This window comes from Choloepus didactylus, chromosome 14 (genome assembly GCF_015220235.1).
Source record: "Choloepus didactylus isolate mChoDid1 chromosome 14, mChoDid1.pri, whole genome shotgun sequence".
NCBI lineage: Eukaryota > Metazoa > Chordata > Mammalia > Pilosa > Megalonychidae > Choloepus > Choloepus didactylus.
In genome coordinates, this window is record NC_051320.1 from 33,011,967 (window position 1) to 33,030,499 (window position 18,533).

General features: G+C 35.9%; 1 protein-coding gene across 4 annotated transcripts in view; it reads left to right on the forward strand.

Moving 5' to 3' along the window:
- ZFHX4 (zinc finger homeobox 4) overlaps positions 1-18,533 on the forward strand; it is a 188,683-nt gene that overhangs the window by 121,703 nt on the left and 48,447 nt on the right. The gene's annotated exons all lie outside the window — the stretch shown is intronic.

Below are 18,533 nucleotides of genomic sequence, written 5' to 3' on the forward strand. Positions count from 1 at the left end.
CCTGTGCAACCAACTACAACATTCACTGTATTTAAGCTAGAGGCAAGAATACGCATATGTACTTGTAGCGTAAAAAAAAAAAATTACATAATGCCTGCAAGCTTCTGCAAGCAAGTGGTTTTTAATTGCCATACAAACTCTGCCTTAGCTAATTACTTCTGAAAAGAAAGAGGGTTTTGTGAAACTCAAGATGACATTTGAAGTTCTGCCATTGAAGAAGTATGGTTTAACTGGGGCTTTCTCTATATGATATGGTACAAAATGTGTCTTTGAGTTAGAAAATACGCCTTTACAAACTTTGGAATTATACTGACTGGTTACAGAGTGCATCATTGTGTATACACAGAGGGCTTTTGCAGTATGTTGAATTCCAGATTATCAGCTTTATGCTTCAGAATTATTTCATACCATAGAGACAGCCACTTTCAAACAGTTATTTGTTTTCGAGAGGCAATAATGTTTTTCAAAAAGAAATGTAAGAACGGAAAAATATTCCTCACAGACCTATTCCTACTTTTATATTGGAATGGAAGTGCCCTCATTAGGTAAGAGCAAATAATAATAAATTCTTCCTATCTATTGATGCTTATTGTGATTTGAGGTCCCAGTCCACAGAGCAAGGCCAAAGAGGCCTTTGAATCCTGTAGAGGTTCTGAGACTGAAAGAGTGGTATTTTCGATGATTGCACATTTTTCCCTAATTCCTGTCAGCACACCGAATTGTTGACCAACAGTAAGCAATATCCCTTTAATGGTGAGGCAAAAATTTACTTTAAAGTATTTATGAGCAGAGGGGAAGTCTTCTGTCTAGTACTGAAGCAAAAATCTAGACTACTCTTTTGGAAGAATGTGAATCAGTGTTTGTGTGTGTGGAGAGGGTTGGAATTGGGAGGAGAGGGTGCTGTATTCTGTGGTTCATTTCACTTTTGAAAATCAGTATTAAAAATTTTTTCATGTGAAATAGCTGGGATTTTAGTATTTATTCCCATAAAATGCAGTTGGGCAATTCAGGTAACTACTCTTTTGTGAAAATAATTATTAATACTAACTATGCCTAATTGGGCTCAAAAATAGGCTCACCTTTTGTTTTTTGATGGAGAGTAAATTCTGGGCCAGAGGTAAACTCCTAAGAGTAGTAGAGAATAACAGAGCAGTTAATGTTATCAAAATGTTCAGTGTTTGTGTCCATTGTCAGCTGGATGACTTCTAAAAAGCAAAAAGGAAAAGCATGAGATTGGACATAGTTACCTGGTGTCTATGAGTCTTTTAGTTAATGAATTATTTGATTTACTATAAGCTACAATTTCAGAATCTGAAGCCAGTATAGAGAGGGAAAATTAAGAAGTAAATATACATTCGAAATTATTAGGAGTATCTTTGCCCCATTATCCCTCATTTAGTTCTAGAGTAAAACTCATTTTGACACCATACCAATGCAAAGATAGTATGTTATTTGTGTGAAGAAATGAGCAATAATGTATATCTTGATATTTGCTCTTATAATACAAAATTGATTTAAACGAGATTTATAAATACTTCTGTAATTATTTGCTCATTTTCAGATTTAGAATTTTGCATTAAACCCAGCAGTTTTTTAAATGTCTGAAAAAAAAATACCCCCTTCAAAATGAAACAGGGATCAGATGGTTTCCCTTTGATGTTTCCACAATATTAGAAAATATTCAAATGCCTCATTTATGCCATAATAAAATATGATTTCACTGAAAGGAAGGCTGTAGCCAGACAAAATGATGATTGATTTAACATCAGGTAATATATGAAGTTAGGAGACTAATGGAAGCAACATGAGTAAAGCAATCAAGGCTCTCTCATTGTAGGGTTAGTGCACCATAATGCCCAAGATTTAGTTTTTTTTCAAGTATGAACTGTAATTTTAATTTTATAATTTAAAAATGGCATATGACTATGTGACTTGAAGATTTCTAATATAAGGGGAATTTGAAAGGCTAAATACTGTTGAATATCTTTAACGATATTAAGGAATCAAACTTTTAGTACATGATATGAATACCATGAGAGAAATACTTCCATTTAAAACCACTTCCCCTTCTTGACCCAACAGACAAATCCATATCCTAAAGGAAAGGGAAAAAAATCAGCAGTTTCCTTGACTTTTCCAACCTGGGCCTTTAGAAAGGAAACCTGAGTTTTCAGAATTTGCCCTGGTCCTGCAGAAGCGACTCCATCAGCATGGAAACTTCTCTAAGTGTAGTTTATTAACATGGAAGAGAGAAATTAATTACTGATGTTTGTTGATTTGGGGTTACCTTTTTAAATATTTATTTATTTAACCAGTCCACTGCAAGGTTTAATGTCGGATTAGGTAAGGTTAGAGGTCAGGGAGAAATTCCACAGCTGCATGTGTGGAGAACGCCCCCCCCCCACCTCCCACCCCCTCCAAGCGGTGGAAAGTGAACTGTTGCTGTGTTGTTCACTCACTCGGTCAGATCGAAGCCCAGCTCAATAGCGTTAAACTAGCCCCCATTTGAGAGATTTGTCTTACAAAACCCTGAAAACTGCTCTGAACATGCATACATTGATTTTGTTGCCGGAATCTCCTGAGCTTTGATGAAAAGGCAGCCTCTGCATGCAGGTGAAAAGGGTTTGCCTCTTCAATATTAAAAGGTGAAGATTAAGGATTTCTGTTCTACTAAGGCTGAACTAATCAGTGGCATGCCAGGGTAAGAAAGAAGGTCTCGTACCTAATGTTGCCTGGTTCTCCGTGGTTGAACAAGAAGTTAAAAGTCCCCCGGGTGCCCTCCTACTTAGGGTAGCTCGCCGTTATTCCATTTTGCATAGTCAATCCAGTGGCATGTGGCACATGGCCAACTTTGTTTTCTATCTTTTATGGAAGACAGTTACTGATTTCAGTAAGGAGCATTCACTTTAGTTATAATGTTGAAAATGAGGATGTTGTACAGGACAAAGAGAAAAAGCATCTGAAGGAATCAGATCATGAAGTACTGTCCAATTTAGGATGCACTGAAGATATATCGCCATTTTGTATGTTTGATATGATGCCTAAGTCTATTACATTTACTTCCATTAAGGCAGAAAAAATAAGTGAAATGATTTTCATAAATTTCTGATTTTATGCCAACAGAACAAGAATTATCATTTCACCTCAGCAGATAATACTTGCCATTTGTCCTTGGTTTGAACAACACTTATACTTTTTTTTTTCTAGTCATATGTTACATGCAACTTTACTCTTTTTTTTTTTTTTTTTTAAAGCATCAGAGGATTACAGTGTCCTTAGGTAGTTTGCACACATCATTTCCCAGCAGGGAATTCCAGAATGAAATGAATGCACCTCTTCTAAGAGAAGAACAATTTTACACCCTGTAGCACTAATTCCTGTAATTATTTGTGTCCATCTTAGCCATGATTTGGGTAAAGTGATATGAAACCTTTCTGAAATTATGGTGTAAGTAAGCCTTTGGGGGGGGGGAGGCGGAAGGGTTTAAATAAACTAGCCATGCTGTGAGATTTCATATATTGTATCTGAAAATGTAACGGATGCATCTAAAATCAAGTCTTATCAACCATGTCTTTGATCTATTGTAAAAAAATATAATAACATTGCTGAAACAAACACTACAGAGGCAGATAAAGCTGGATAAGGGAATTTCAGAAATTAGGTAACACTTCTTTTCTATCATTTATAGAAATCACTTGGTTTGCCTGTTAGGCATATATGCTGCCTCCACTTTCTCATGACTCACTCAGCATGGTTCAGCATTGTCAAGACGATCTACTTTTCTGCCCCTGTTAAATTACAACACCCCACTCAAATAACATTTAGTGGGCACATCCAAAAGACAAGATTCCTGCCTCCAAACCATTTAATATCTTATACTATTAAAATAACAAATGCAGCCAGTGAAAAGATGAGATGACCATGTAAAATCCCTGAGATCCGATCCATGGGCTATGGGTCTAAATTCTGTGTTATTCTTACCGAAGTAGTCAGCATTCTCCAAAGCCTGCTGTGAGAATGGCATATTAAATTAATTAAATTAACTTGGGCTATAGAAATAATATGATTAATGACAAAGGAAAAAATCTTAGCAAACAATATTTTATGAGCTGTAAAGCTGGCTGCAGTGACGATCATGTATTCTATAGGGCAGAGCAGATATTTTAGTTAGGTCTACAGAACAGGTATTTTAGTTAGGTCCACACTTTCTTCATAACAGTGTGATTGGCAGTTTGCAGCTTTCAAGAGATTGAAAGAACTCAACTTTTCATTATATCTGTTATAAGCATTTATGGTTTGAATTGGAAAGTAATTTTCTTCTGTAGTCATTTCCAAAAGCTCCCATGGTACTTAAAGAGAGTTTATATACTGGGGTTAAAACCAAAAGTTTTTTTTTTTTTTTTTTTTTGCAAGCCAATCCATAAAGATGTCTTTTTCACCTTTTTGATGTAATAAGGAAGTGTTAAATCAAAGTGAATTCCCTACTTGGCATCTTGGTACCTTGAATAGCACTTACGCCAATTGTTACTACTCCTGGGTGTGTAGAACAGGGGACCACACATCTCTCCCTGCAGATCAGAGAGGACAAGACAGGCATCCTGTGTCCCCTGCTATCACCTAATTAGTATCATCATCTAATTTCTAGTTGGAAATAATGGCATCGTGCCCCTTTTAGTAAGTGTAACTGCCAGAATATATTCCAAATTGGGTTACACCAATATTATATGATTAAACTGTTTTGTAGGAGGGGGCTCTCATTTTGAACATTTAGATTTTTTTACCTCTACCCATTCCAAATTTTTCTTACAGTTCAGAACAAATCTAAAGGAAATGTTTGATGTAGCATAACCACTGTAGATTTGGTATACAGAGAAAAAACTAAAGGCTAATCTTTGAAATTCCTTAAAACATCTTTTACATTCATGGTGAATCTCATGAGAGAATGAAGATTTACAGTAAGTATAAAGATGATTAAAAATGGATTCTGTATAAGCAGAATTAGATTGACTCTTCTGTCTCTCTTAACCAGGAATTATATGCCAGCAAACAAATCGGATGCTTCTGTTTGGGACAGCTTCTTTATCGTACAGATAGCTCTGCACAGTGAAGGAGATGAGAAAGAGACCTATAAGACATGTTGTCTAGGGCTATTATCTTTTAACTAAAAAATGATTCCTATAGTTTTGCATTCCTGAAAAAGAGTAATACTGCCACACAATATGACAGGAAGGGTTGTTGTAGACTCAGTCTGGTTAAGATGCCAAGGAGATCATGGAGTTTTGTTTTGTTTTTTCTGATACAATATTAGAACTTGTAGTTAAAGATTTACAACTGATGATCTCCTTTGTATCCAGAGCCACAAAAAAGAAGTGGATAGTTAAGTTTTCTAAATACACTGATACATCTTCTGATCTATGCACGTTTTAATTTATTCATTCATTTATATTATATTTTAATTTTTTGTTAGTTTTTCATGAAAACCCCAAATAAAGAATAAATTATAAAATTAATAATTGGTAAATTATCAAAATAACACAGTATAGCCTAGTTATACTGTTAAATAAATATGGCCTTAAACACACATATGTAGTATTCTAATGGGAAATGCAATTACTGTCTTTAAAAAATTCAATAAACTGTTGTTTTTAGCTGCCATTGATTATAATATAACCAGTATATACAAGTTAGTGATCTTGTTAGTCGATGGAGGCCAATAAAGCTTTTACTAGTCAATCATTCAAAGATTTCATTTGTTTATATATTTTCAACACATAAAATGTGCTGTATCTAAACCACTTGCTTTGAAAAATAGCCCCTTAAAAGGCCAATTTCTAATCTAGACCCAAACAATCTAGACATTCTTCCTTCCATAATACCAAGAAAAAAAATTGACTTACCTTTTCCTATATTTTTAATTCTGTTTAATTTTCTATGCTTCCCTTGTGTTGTTTTGCACATTCCTACATCTTGCAGAATTGTACACTGCGAAGACCTAGTAAGCGAGTTAAAGCCTGATGACGCTAACGAATCCCAGCGCAAATGACTGAATCGATAGGAAACCAGCCACTGCTGTTTAAGTGTATCGATAAATGTACCTTTATTTTCTCTTGAATGGATAAGTGTCGCAGTTAAGAGTCCTACGGATCTCTTAATTGAAAGTTAATTTTAAATCAATAAAGTGAGTCATTTAAATATTGATTGGCCCTTTCTACACGAATTGTTAGCTGATTTTTTTTTTTTTGCAACAACTTTGTTTAAATGCAATCAATAGCCCACAATCAGTATGTTCTATAAAAAATTGACAGATGTTCCCAAAATGCCTGCTAGGCATATTCTTATCTGTTTACATATGCAGCAAAGATATTTCAGTCCTTTTCACACATACCGAGATGGTTAGAGGTCTGCAAAGCGCGCGCACACACAGACAGACACAGACACAAGCACACCTTGTTTTCCTTAAATACCACAGTTCATTTTTCTGTTAACTTTAGCCTCTTATCTAGTGCGTCTTAATCTTTCACTTACATCTATCTTCAAAGGGTTGAAATGGAAAGACATATTTATAGGATCCCTATTACTCAAACATTTCTGTCATTGCAATTTGAAAAAGAAAACAGTATTTCCCACCCATAAACATTTGGAGATATAGTCTTTGGTCCTTTTATGTCATAATACATTAGCAGTATTACTTGAGTAAAGATTATTTGTCTTCTAATGAAATACAGTGTATTTTACATATGTGAGCATATTTATCAAGTACATGGCTGGTGGATGCTTTTCATTTATGTAGCTTCCCTTAGATATCGCTTTTAGACATGAATTCTTTCCTTTCAATTTGAAAAAGAGAGCAGCCAAGTTAAAAGAATACAAATTGTATTACATGAAAATCATCTTGATTGACCTAATAAAGTAAACTAAAGTACTTGTAGCTTTTAGCACATCAGCAAATATGAATTTTCTATTCGTGGCTTCCTATTAACCATCCAGTATTTGCCTGAGAAATAGTCTAAAAATTCGAGAGTCAATATCAGCACCCCGTCCACAAAAGGGTTAATTTTGAAATAACAGGACTTCTAATAACTGAGGTTATTCATTTATGAGGTCATTAAATGAAAGTGCATTTGATTTTTTCCTTCTAAAATCAACATGTTTGAAAATAGTTATTTATTAACAAGTACTCTTTTAATTAGGGAGCGTTCTAATGAATATGTTAAAATTAAAATATATCAATAATACAGTTTTATAGTAACTTCCAGTTTTTGGGGGTTTAGTAATAATCAGCTAATCGGAAGTACCCCAAATGTAACTTACAGTGTTAGGTTGATTGATATTTGTTCAGAGAGTAAAAATATTATGTAATTATATTTCTGTTCTGAAGGCTTAGTCAAAATGCAAGTCCTATTATTAAAATGATACCAATAAAATGATAAAATTGAAAATAATTTTTTCATCCTTCCCCCTTTTTTTGAAGATTAAAAATCCCAACCTCAAATGTAACTTATGTGTTAGGTTGGCTGATATTTTTTGTCCAGAGAATAAAAATATAGTGTAATTATATTTCCGTTCTGAAGGCTTAGTCAAAATGCAAGTCCTATCATTAAAATGATAATATCGATAAAATGGTAAAATTGAAAATAATTTTTTCACCCTTCCCCGTTTTTGAAAATTAAAAATCCTAGCCTAAAGCACACATATTTGAGGGTGGCCGAGTTAAGAACCTAAGCTGTAAGGCTATATAATTTTAACTTTTTCCCCTTAATATAAACTTTCGACTGCTCTGCAAATCCATTCTTTAATCCTGCATTGTTGTCCTCTTAATACAACATCTCAAACTGCATTCCATTCCATTTTCAGTGTTAGGAAAGCTATATCGAAAGGGAAGATTAAAAAGAAATGGTGGGGGGTATCATTAGTTCATATGCATACGAGTTCAGCACGTGAAGATGCTGTGTCTGGGATCAGCCTTAAGATGTGACTGATAGATCTTATTTGTCTGATAGAGCTTGCCAGGGAAATAGAGCTACAGCTGGTTACTTCATTAGGTCCTCTCATTGATTGAACCCTGCTGAAGTGATGCAGCAGGCTCCTCAGATAACTGCTGGTAATAGAACAAAATGAATTCTTATCACAGAGATTGGAAAGGCCATTAACCCTGGCCTCCAATGCTTTCCAGAGGTCACAGACAGGAAGCCAAGCGGTGACTGGGAAAACTGTTTTCTGTCTAACTACAGGTCACGTTAGAAGGGTGTGTGTGACTTTTTTACCCTTTGGCTTCTGTATGGATGAAATCGTTATACTGGCAGATGTTAATAATCAGTTGTAAATAAATACTGGAACCAGAAGAAGAAAAAAGAGAAAGTGCAGGAATTTATTTCAATAAATATTTAATAAAAGAACAATTGTTACTGCGATATTTACTGCCAGTTTTGCTGTAGTTTTAAAACTAATACTTTTTCATGTAAATTGGAATGAGAAATTCATAGAGGTACTTTAAAAAGGAAATTTAATATGGTTTTATATAAAAATATGCTTCCTTCCTTCCTTTTCTTCCTTTAAAGATGGCGATTTTAATTGCCCAGGGCTGCCTGTCTTCTTCTCATTGCTAGGAAGCCTACTACTGGGTCATCGCTGACTAAGGGCAACGATCTGCTTGCTTTTCACCTGGTTGAAAGGGATATATATCTAAGGAACAGCCCTATAATTTACATTTAATGCAACCTTTCAATTGACCAAAAGCCCACAACCTTAAGCCCCCATCTCACAGCTAAAGACTTTCCCACATTTGTCAAGCTGCTGCCACTCCAGGATCCCACTGAAGGATTCATTCATTTAAAGCTCAAAGCAGCCCATGACAGTTTTTTCTGCCTCCATAAGGAGAAGAATATTTAGAGCAGCCGCTGGTGTTTTTACACGTTGAGCCTGAGAAGGAAAACTTTCGTAGGTTAGGAAATCTTAGTTAAGGATGTACCTCATAGAAAGAAAGGGAACAATTTCTTTTCACTACCAATGTGCCTGTTATGTGTGCATAAAATTGTATAAAGACTATGCTTAACAATATGTTGGTGGCTGCTATACTTATGATTGTGATTTAATTTCGTTGTCTGTGGTTGTGTGGTATTCTCTGTTGAAGCCAATCTTTCACTAGGAGTTGGTTTGTTTAAATGTAATTGGGTCCTGTGGATGGAAAAAAAAATGACTGACTTTATGTCTTTGGAGACCCACCCAGACATTTGGTTTGGCCTTCCGTACATAAATAATAACAAGAAGGTGTTTGCTGTCATTGCCCTGTTTGAACACCAGTAGTGGTTTGGCAGGAAAGAAACCAAAACAGATTACTCCAGATAAACTTCAAATCAGATGCTTCGTCTCACTAGGTTATGTCTATGTGTAAATATATACACATAGATATATGTTATATTTTGGAATATTTCCAGATTACGGGAACAGAGAAAAACCAGTTAATGTTAAGAACACATATCTCAGTTACTCTGAAGTAACAGAAATGTAGAGTTTTCTCAGTAAGAATTTATTTCCTTTAATTTTTGTGAGTTGATTATTTTTCACATGAGCTTATGTTTAATTGAGCCACATATTGAGGGACTCAGTTTAAAATTGCTTTAAGTAACCAATGTCTAGGGCCCCAACTTCTAAAATAAAAATTAATTTCTGTTGCATGTTTGCATTTTGCTTTTTGGTAAAAACTTCAATTTATTTACCATATGAGTTAATAAAGATGCTTTAAAAATCTGATTAGGTCAATGTTTTGCTTATCTTATTTCTCAAGAATGTTAGATTCTGTTGCAGATGTTTCAGGGAATGACACAGAGGCCTGGAATGTCAACTTGTGATACCTGGGGTGAAACTCATGAAACTTTTAAACTTGTAATTAGTTGAGTTGTGCACTATGAATCGTAGCAATGAAACTCTGAGTTCAGTTGATATTGTCTAATAAAGAACAGGTATTTTTTTCTTCATTAGATACAAAATCTAAAAATCATGATAAACTTTTGTTTTTAATTCTTTTATACCTGAAGGAGCATTAGGTGATGTAAAATCAAATTTAATAAAACAATATGCTTTAGAGGAAAAATACTGATATTTTTCATTCTCATCCATGTTAAGTAAAATAGACATAAATATTTCATTCATGTGTCCCTTCAAAGATCTATAATATTTTCAGCATTTCTCTTCTTTAAATTTAACGAGGTAAAGGAAGGAAAGAGTTGTATGCTTATGTTCAATAAAGATTTTAGGGAAATAAATGAATTATTGGTATACAGGGTTTGAACTAGACTTTGTTTTCCTGTCTAACATACGTGTGATTCACAACCGGAGGCAAAGTACGTAGCTTTTGTTTTGTTTTGATTTTTGTTATTTGATGGCAATCAATTGATAAATATCCTCAATAACCAATTAAACTTTATTGACATATTTTCAAATTACAAATATTGTTATGATTTTTTAAGGCAAAGATGGTCCGTGCAGGGCAAGGATTATGCAGTGTAATGACATTGAAAAATTTGAACTTTTAAACTGTTTCATGGTATTTCTCAGGGTCTGAAATTCTGACAGTAATATACACACTTATAAAGTAAGAACTATAAAAATAGGTTTCCTAATAAGTTTTTATTTGCTTGGTGTTTTGCAAGAAAATTCTTGAGTTCAGAATTCATTGAGGGAAAAAATGAATGCTGCCTTGCTTTTAGCCATCTCAGGATGATTTTACATTAATACTTTGTTTGTAATCTGTTCTATTTCTTGAATTTCACCAAACTTTCCTAAAGCCACTTTTTTCCCAAATAAAATCTCAGGACAGAATTTCTTGTTTTGATCAAGAATATATTGGCAAGCTTATTAGAGGGGAAAAAAGCACATTACGAAAGATAGTAAGCCAAAAATATCATCTTTCAGAGTTTTCATATTTCTCTTAGGTATTTCAGTGATAAAATGCCCAGCTGAATTGGAGAATGAAAAGGACGTCTGGAAATCAACTTTATTTAAAAACCAAGTTGAATTCTTTAATGTTTTCTTCTTCCTAAGTTTGGTTTTCACATCAAAATTTACCCCACTTTTGTAGAATATATATGAGATTTTATAAAGCTGCTTTGCATACTGGTATTTTTAATGCCCGCTAGAAAATACTTGCCTAGAACTCAGATTCTCAAAATTATGCCAAAAATTAGCCATACTACAGAAACGCTGGATTTTTCTGCTGGCAATCGACATGCCCTAGGTGACATTTGTTCTTGTTATTCACTTTATATTTAATAAATTATATTCTACATAAGGATTTCGTTAAGTGTTCAGAGTGGTCCTTTAGCACTTCTAGGCTATTGGAGTAACATTTCTTGCCAATATGATTTGAAAACATTTGAATATTCCTGTAAAAACACTCAGTTAATTATCCCTGGACTTTATATTGTAGAAAAATACATTTCTCTTTTAAAGAGGAGCTCTGTTTTGTTTTTACCTTAATGATCAGTTAATTTGACTTCATTTAGACATGTGTATATGGTTTAACATTAACCTTCTTTTGTTTTTTGTTTGTTTTGATCCTAAGTGACAAAGTCATTGGGAATATGTGACGTTAATCAGGTCCACTGAATACCCAGTGTGCTATAGACAGAATTCTGCTCCTTGTGGGTTAACGTCTTAATTAAATTAGCATTCTTTTAGAAAATTTTAATAGAGAACTTACAGTTGTTCTTTACTCATCATGTTATTCATCTATAGCATTATCTTTAACAATTATTTAAAACAAAAGCAAAAGAAAAATTATGAGTGTTCCAATTGGATGACTTAATTCTTGGTTTTCTGGTAAACATGTGAATGAAAAAGGTTTACATTAATGCTCTAAAAGGGAAGATGGATTACTTTTCTTAGAGTTATGTAACAACCACAAAAGTGCTGATGTCGGTTATGTCTGCACAGGTTACTAACCTGTGATCCGTGGGCCTAGGAGTTCCATGACTTCCCTTGCCTGAAAAATTACCCATATGCACATTTTTATGGGGAGGAGGTCTATAATGTTCACTAGATAATTAATATTCCTCAACAAGAAATGCTGTTCTCTGAGATCCCTGGAAGAAATCTGGTAACACGTATTTTGAAAGTTCGAAATATACAGAAACATTATTTTTGTAAAGATGGCGCCACTCTCTCTGTCATTGCTATGTTTAATCCTCCCTGAAACTCCACTCCACATGATCTGATTGTGCCCTCGGTAGGAGCAGTGCTTGTAGGGCCTCCTTGCTGTACAAACAGACCTCCTTTCCCCACTCCAAGCTGCTAACTTAAGAACTTCCAGGGGCATCATATTTTTTTAGGAAAGCGTCTTAGGAAACTGGAGTTTTCTGAAATCAAATTGACAGAAGTTGAATCCAAAGTCCCCTTTCCATGTCTGCTCCTTCAGACTTCAGATTCAAGCACTAAGCCAAAACAAATCCAGTTCAGTGATTTAGAAACAAATGGTAACTGAGAAAACAGAGAGAGAGGGCTGGGAATTGATATGGCTGGCTCCTCGCAGAAGGAAAGAGGAAGAGATAGAGTTAAGCATGGAGTTATATGAAATAAGAGCAAATGGGAAGGTTTTAGGATGTAGATCATGAGCTAATGAATGTGAATAAGCTTTGAAAAGTATTGAGGCTTAAGCAAATGTAAAGGACAAAAGGGCTAATAATGTGGAAGAGAATGTGAAAAGGAGGACTGTAAATATAAACTCATAAACAACATTTTTGAGGTAAAGACAAATTATTGTCCAATTTTATGAGGTCTCATTCGCGGCCTTGTAGCAAAAGTACTTGAAAGTTGACAAAAGTAAATGCAAATGTTCAGATAATAGTAAAGCCAAAAGGGGTACTTAAGACTCATCTAGGCCCACCCCTTCATTTTACAACTGGGGAAACTGAGGGAACCCAGCAGTTTCATGATTCATTTCAGGTCACATAGCTAATGAACAGCACACACACGTCTTCTGATTCCGAATTCAGCATTCGTCTATTTATTTATTTATTATCACATCCTACTATTTACATAGATTGAACAGGTTTTAAAGATCATTTTCTCTATCTTATCATCTGCCTAGAAAATGTTTCCCCTTGAAACAAAAATTCTAAACATTTCTTGATACAGAACACGATGCATGTTGCATTCATTCTTCCTTCTCCCACAGAATTAATTGTTCCGTGATCTTTTGCCTCAAGAATGCTTTGCTCCTGCTACTGGCACATCATTTCCCACATGGTGGTGGTTACTTGGGTTTTATCTCCTTCGCGGTCATTTTCATCTTAGTATCTCCGTGGTCAATTATGGCCCCTGTCACCCAGTGGTCACTGAGTGAACGTTTGTTGCTTCCAGTGTCTTTTATGCCGGGAAGAAGTACGTGTCCATGTCTATCATTATTTCACTTTGTTATTATTACACATTTCCAATGAGATGTAAATAGTTTGAGAAATCGCAAATAAGGGGTTTAGGAAAATTAGGGTAGATTAAGAAACAGTAAAAAAAGGTTCAGCTAAAGTTAAATGAAACAGCAGGGGACCAAATGATGCTTTACAGATACAATATTGTAGGTCGTTAGAACTTAATAGGCAAATATTTTCATTTTTAGGGGCTATAAAATAATTTTAAACTGCAATGCCCTCACTTAAAAGAAAGAAAAGACTTTTTTAAGGAACAAAAATATATTGAGAAAACACTATTGATATTTGCTCATAAGATTCTTTTTTTTCTTTAAGCCTGGGTTCAAGCAGTCTTTTCACCCTTTCTTCCTGTTTACAGAAATGATATTGACCCCTTTGAAGATATTTTCTTGTCCAAACTATCATAGTTCATAAAATTAAAACTCAAGTTGACAGTCTGTTGCAGCCCCTAGCCAAGTCTTACTTGACCATGGTTTTCAAGGGAAGTGAGGGAGGTGATTTTATTGCCATTTTGCAATAATTGTATACTCTTATTTCATCCTCTAGAGCTTTTGTTTCGGGCAAGAATGTACTTAGACTGTATAGAATTGAATGCATACGATTTACATACAAAGCAGTCACGAGAAAGAACTAGGGAAAGGAGAATAGTGGAGGGTAACTCGTTTCTACAGTGTATAACAGTTGCACACGAGAGAGAAAGGGAAAGACTTGCTAACAAAGCTGACATATAATCTCAAAGAATGGTTTTCCCTCTTTGTCCTATTTTGACAGGATTTTCAACTCCTTTGGCTTAGAGACAATAGGAAATACTTGCATCTGATAGCAAATGTGGTAAATGCTTCATGAATTAATTGGAATTGGAATCAGAATGAAATGAAGAAAACGACCCTACTTTATTAACTAGAGGATTCTTTTCCTCTCCACCGTTATCAAGTATAGAAACCACTTGAGAGGAATCCACTGAGCACCAGCTCTAGGTATAGCATTTGGCCTGGGGTTGTGAGAGACAACAAAGTAAAAGGCTCCTGCCCTCAAGGAGTATAGGGTCTGCCTAGAAGACAGAATCCTCGTCCTTGTCACAACAATGAAGCAGGTAAATTAGGACACTTGAAGGAACTACATCAAGTTCAGTATTGTTTAGAGGAGCTTTGGGCCTGGGGAGCTTGTAATGGTTACTGGGGGTGTGAGCACATGAAGAATGAGTAGGATTGGGAAAAGGAAATACGGTTTTATTTGTGTGTGTGTTTGTTTTGTAAGTATTCTTTGGGTTGAGAGGGGTAATGACATCATTAAAACTTAGGGATGACAAAAAATGCTAAGTCTGCATAAGAAGCAAGAAACAAAACAGAGAATGTAATAATGAACATTTAAGAGAAAAGTTGTAAAAATTGATGAGACAGTGGAGACTAAGGAAGGCCTTGAAGTCTGAGCAAAGTCCATATTTAATAAGGTAGAGGATAAGAAGTTACCCAAGTTTTTAGTGGAAGAAGTATTTTAGGAAGCTTAATGGCAGCCACAGGCAACAGGGGTAATATTGGAGGACCAGAGGCAGGGAACTCATTCAAGGCCAGTGGCTGAGGTGGACACATTAAGGCGTAACTGTCAGTAAATAGGAAAAGAGCTTAAAAACAAATCCACAGAGCCAATTTATGGACTAAGTCCAGGACTTCACTAAATGTCTGAAGCTTGGTGACTACAGAAAACTTCTCAGGCTCAGTGGGCCAGGAAAAGTGAAAGGCAGAAACTCTGATAGTTAGGTATTAGTTTTTCCCTTTTCAGACAGAGTTCTTTAAGGAACTAGTGGGGGTAGGGTGGGGTGGGGGGAATGTGTTCATAAAGTGTTTTTTAAACTTACAAAAGACTATTCATTTTTATCATGATTTTTAAAGGACTTTTGATAGTTTTAATAAAACAATGTTAGGGGTCATGTTTTATTGATAGCATTTAGAGTTTATATTTATGTGAACTTATTAATGTCATTTATGCTGAATAAGTATAGAAGAACTATTTTATGGAATGTGTAACCATGAAAGCCCAGGACATTTTTGTATCTCTATAAATAAAAAAGATTCATTAAACAGAAATATTTATGCACTATTCTATTGTACTCTGTAATGTGATTTCAAAGTGCCTTGCATGTGCTAAGTATTCAATAAATACTCACTGAATGCATGAATAAAAACAAAACATGAACTAGGACATGAGGTAAACTAGGCATAAGGTGAAATGGAGTATTCAGGGTAGGTGTCATTTTGGTTGGAGATCTATTAGGAGAAGTTCATCTGTCCCTATTTACAGGACTTTTAGTAAGACAGGATTGCCTCTGTGCATTTGGTGAGAGGAAGGAAGACAAAGTGCCCCAGCAGCAACACGTAAACACTGTGCAACCCTTTCAAAGTGTGACAGGGGAGATGGGAGTGCAGAATTGGAACAAATGAAAATTGATTCTCTCATATTCCATTTGGCGTCACCATCTCACATTCCAATTTTCTGAATATAAAGAGATTTTTCTAAACACCCATATAATTCCCTCTGTGGTTGCAAAAGGCAGACATGTGCTCTTCATTCTCTGCAAACTAGAGGCCAGTTTTCTTCACTCTGGAAATAGAGTTCTAGAGTATTCCGGGTGATACATTATCTTTTGCCTCTTGAGGACAGATGTGAGGATTGGGGTAAAGAAATGTATAGCATATGGGAAAGTTACAAAAATATTTGCATCTTCAGGCCACTGGGTGGAGGACAGAATGCAGGGAGAAGAGTTTTGCTACTAAAAAGAAAAAAGCACATTGAAGCAGCCACTGTACTTCAGTCTATTACTGGCCAGACGAAATCAGGGAGAAAGGAAAACAGTGATTCCACTTGAGAGAAAAGGAGTGTAAAACGTCCAAGTTTGGGATGAGAGAAAAGATGATGAGCTCAATTCTGGACATGAATATGAATGCAACTGTTCAGTAGGCATTGGGTTTATGGATCTGGATCTTGGAAGAGTAGTCTGAGTTCCAGTGACCTCTGTAGTAGTTTGACTTTTGTCCCCACTCTTCAGAAATCCACACCTGGTGCCATCCTATGAAATCTGTCATTGCCTGTCCCTCCTGCCTCATTAATTTCTCCCCCTCCACTAGTCATTCCCATTATTATGCAGAAATTCTCTACATTTCCCTATTTATAAAACCCTCCCATGGTGCTATATCTCCCTCCAGATAATGCCCCATTTCTTGGATCCTTTTTACATCAAAACTCCTCAGAGAATTGTCTCACCTTGGTATCTCCATTTCCTCTAATTTCATTCTTTTTTTATGCCCATGCTCAGAGGCATTTGCCCTCACTGTGCCACAAAGTCTGAAAAGGGAAAGTGGTTTTTGTTGAGGACTCTGAGTACCGTTTCTTAATGGTTGATTACTAGTCTTCATCTTATTAGACCACCCCTAGAATTTGGTATGTTGCCCTCTCCCTTCTTTTTGAAATATTTCTTTCACTAGACTTTTCACACTTCATTCTCTCTTGGTTTTCTCCCACCTCATTGACTGCCTCTACTCAGTCGTCTTCACTGGTTCCTCCTTATTTTGAGAGGAACAGTGGAAGTATTCCACCCTGGTGCAAGCAATCAAGAGGTTGTTCCATATAGGGAATTTAAAAACAGTAATAGAACTGACTAAAAGTTGGTCTGCTTTGTCATTCTTTCCCATGCACTGGCAATTCTAAACAATATCAGTGATAAAATTCTCCCTGTTGGGGGACACTGCTCATAGTGCATACCCCCTCACCCCGACTTTTGTATGCCACTCTGTAGGACCCTCATTTTCTATATGGTTTCATTCACTCTCAGGGGCTTAAACTACCCTCCTCTCCTCTCCTTTCCTCTCTTCTCTTCTTTTTCCTCCTTCTCTTCTCCTTCCCCGTCCTCCTTTGCCTCCTCCCTCTCTCCCCCAATACTTTTGCACACACATACATGCACACACACATTCTCTCACACCTGTGTACTTGACACCTTTACTCGGATGTGTAATAGGGAATCTCAGATTAAACGTGTTGTTGATTCCCATGCCTATCTCCCATCTTGTTCTACCTGCACTTTTCCTCATCTCAGCAAATCTGTCTCCATTCTTTTAAGTTCTTAGGTCATAAACACTGGATTCATCCTTGACTCCTCTCATTTTCTCACTTTCCTCATCAAACCCACTGGCAAATTGTACCTGCTTCCCCTTTGAAATATGTGTCAGTTTCTCAAGTGCCTCCTTAGTCCAGCCATATCATTCTCTCACACCATCACTAGTGGCTTTATTTTACCTGATTTTTCTGTGGAATTTTACATTCGTGCCTCCACCTTCTGGAAGAGTTCTTTTCCTTTGGGCACTATTTTACCAATCACTCCTGGGGACCGTGCCTACCTTTTTTTTTTTTTTTAAACTGTTCTTCATCAGTGTCCTTTATCATCCTTCAGCATCTTTCAGTGTCACTTACTTATTAACTTTTATTCTCAGGATCCTGTGCTCAGCCCTCATCTTAATGCTCTATGTATTCTTCCTGAGAGCTGTAATTTACTCACAAGTCTTTAGTCAATACTGCTTTCATATCTCTTCCACTCAGACTACTCTTCCAAGATCCAGATCCATAAACCCAACGCCTACTGAACAGTTGCATTCATATTCATGTCCAGAATTGAGCTCATCATCTTTTCTCTCATCCCAAACTTGGACGTTTTACATTCCTTTTCTCTCAAGTGGAATCACTGTTTTCCTTTCTCCCTGATTTCGTCCGGCCAGTAATAGACTGAAGTACAGTGGCTGCTTCAATGTGCTTTTTTTCTTTTTAGTAGCAAAACTCTTCTCCCTGCATTCTGTCCTCCACACAGCGGCCTGAAGATGCAAATATGATTGTGGCACCCCCTGCTTAAAACTCTCATTTTGCCAGATCAAGGGACCCTTTGCTAATACTTTCATTCAGGCACAGAAGAAAATAAGTTGGCCGTGCCTTATAACAATTTTTTTTCATACTGCTAATATAGCCCAGAGAAAGCAATATGCCTAATCTCATCAATCTGTTTGCTCATTACTGAATGATTTATTAAATAAACCTTTCATGGGTATGCATGAGTATCGTCGTGAAAATTCA